The following is a 2,579-nucleotide window of genomic DNA, read 5'->3' as shown; positions in this document are numbered from 1 at the left end:
CATAATTATTTATTCTCTCCCTCATTCAGACAATTCATCCACACACTAATTAGTACTCTCCCTCATTCAGACAATTCATCCACACATTAATTCATCCTCCCTCATTCAGACAATTCATCTGCACATTAATTAATTCAGACAATTCATCCGCACATTAATTCATTCTCTCCCTCATTCACAGAATTTATCCACAGACTAATTCATTTATTCTTTAGCTCACTCTTTATTTTTTTCAATATTCTTACTACCCCCTTTCTCACTATCTACCCCTTTCTGACTATATACCGCCCTCTCCCTTCTCACTATGTATATGGGGAGTAGGGGGAGAATATGAAACCTTTGGTTGGCTCTTTAGGTAAGGTGGGCAGTGTTCCTCTCCCCAACCACATCCCTCCTGGGTCTGGTCATGCACCTGCTGGGCTCAGTTCCACCCATCTCTATCGCTAGCCAGCCCCCTTTAGTTACTAACCCCTTTAGTATTGCTTTATATGTAATGCCCCATCCAGCCCTCTCTTGTTTACTGTTAACCCCACTGCCTTGGGCACTTATGCCCCAGCCCCCTTTAGTGTGTTATTTAGATTTAACATATGTCCACTCCACATTGATTAGAGCCCTACCCGCAACAATTTTATCAATACCGTATTTATTCTTTCCCTGCTGATTCCTTCCTCAGCCTGCCTGCCTGCCTGCTCTGCACTCGGAGCTCTGATGACCGTGTGAGCCCGCCCCCGCAAGCGTCACGTCTTCAAGGGGGCGGGATGAAGAGCCTCAGCGAGCGTAGCCACTGTCAGAGGCATCGCGCCGCACGGCTTAATGATCCACCGGTCCCCAGATCAGCCGGTCCACCGGGAAATCTCCCAGCTTCCCGGTAGGCAGTCGGCAGTTTAGAAATTCGTCAGGGGACAAGGAATAACTTAGCGCCGCCACTGCCTTCAGCGACTCCAACCCGTTACCGCCAAACTTACTTCAGAACTGTCAGCAGCTTCCCTTATAGCTTCAGCGCGCTGTTCCGGTCATGTGACACCGTAACGGGGCTTGAACTAGAGGAAGGCGGCTGGGACAAACTTCTTCGAAACGCGAAATCGTTTTGTTGCCAGTCTACGAGAGCTGCTTGTCAGTTAACGATACCCAAACAGCTAAGCATTATGTTTATTTCTGTCATGTATTTTCTGGACGGTATTGCTGTGATGATCCGGTAACTCTTGAAACGATCTCAATTGCGTTTGAATTGTAGTTTTAGGTATCAAAGTGTGTTTTATTGCTGTAGATACAATTTTGTCAGAGATAGATGGTTTTCTTACAGTACTGAAAATTAATGGAAATGTAATGATTTATGCGAATTAACGTATCGCATAAATCATACCTCCCAAGTGTCCCTCTTTATGAGGGACTCTCTCTTTTGGACCTAAGTTGACCCAATACCACCTGTTCATCTTTCCTTAGCGCTGAGAATGTTTGGTGAGCCCAAAATTATTAAAGATGCCTGTCTTTATGCACTTATCTATATATCTATATATCTATAGTAAGGAATGCAATAGAAATGTTCTATGTTGGGTTTTAAACAATTTTATTGGTATATAATACAATCAAGAACTCCAAGTAACTAAGTAGCACGAGAACCATGTGCTGATCAGTATGTATAGATGTTATCACATAGCAATGAATTATTTGTCCATTCTGGCCCTCTTGCTGGGCAGTTCATGGCCACTGTTGTCATTTGGAGTGGCGGTTGGTGAACTGAAACTCCTCTTCCTCCCTTTTTGAACGTATTTTTTGGGCTCATTCACTTTAATAAATGTCCCCCCACAGGTAAGCTGATGGTGTGACCACCAACGTTCCCGAGCAGAGGGTGCCCGATTCATTGCCCGCCTTATGAAGCCAAACCTTGGCCCCCAAGCCCTGCAGGGTCCATCACAGAGCCACCAGTGCTTTCTGCATTTAGCAACCTCTGCATGGAAATTGTGGTAGATGGAAATGTTGGCGCCAGTGATGTTGTTTATGCGCTCCATGTGTTTGCAGAACTCCGGACCGTGGTCTCCTTCGTCTTTGTATTTGTGTGTCACACACAGGTAAGCGTGAATCATTTCATGGAGAAGGACCTCAACAAGATCTTTCCTTGATCTCAAGCTTAGTAGTGGCTTGCTGATAGAAATAGTGCACAGGTCTTCATTTATCTTGTAGCGACAAAGCCCGGCTTTTTGTGTCATCCTGTGGCTCCATTTTACTTCCACCCACATCAACTTTCCCTTGAAAAACTTGTGATTAAGTGACATGAACAATTCCTGGAGGTTGGGGTTTGGGTCCAGCACCTCCCAAGCAGGATCGATAACTGATAAGCACTCAGGATCTATATAATCCATCGCACTGGGGAAAAGCTTCCACAACTAATCAAGTCTGTCACCGCAACAGCTCCCTCTCACAAAAATCAAGTAGCAAATGGGATGACAGTAGAAGCTTATGATACTATGATGTCATAGTGAGTTATTGATGTCCATGCATAGTGGTGATCTCGCCCAGCACTAAGCTGCGTACACAAACTCACTAAAACTTTGCAAAAAAGTTGAATGCTTCAACTTAAC

At 44.7% G+C, this 2,579-nt stretch overlaps 1 pseudogene; it reads right to left on the bottom strand.

Annotated features, from left to right (window-relative positions):
• Window positions 1-1,664: 1,664 nt before the first annotated feature.
• LOC149303031 (DNA-dependent metalloprotease SPRTN pseudogene) lies at window positions 1,665-2,360 on the bottom strand (annotated as a pseudogene).
• Window positions 2,361-2,579: the final 219 nt, after the last annotated feature.

This window comes from Sceloporus occidentalis, unplaced genomic scaffold, assembly GCF_023333645.1.
Source record: "Sceloporus occidentalis isolate IW3139 unplaced genomic scaffold, rSceOcc1.0.p SCAF_16, whole genome shotgun sequence".
Classification (NCBI taxonomy): Eukaryota; Metazoa; Chordata; class Lepidosauria; order Squamata; family Phrynosomatidae; genus Sceloporus; species Sceloporus occidentalis.
The sequence above is the reverse complement of the archived record's forward strand: the minus strand, read 5'-3'. Positions and strand labels throughout refer to the sequence as shown.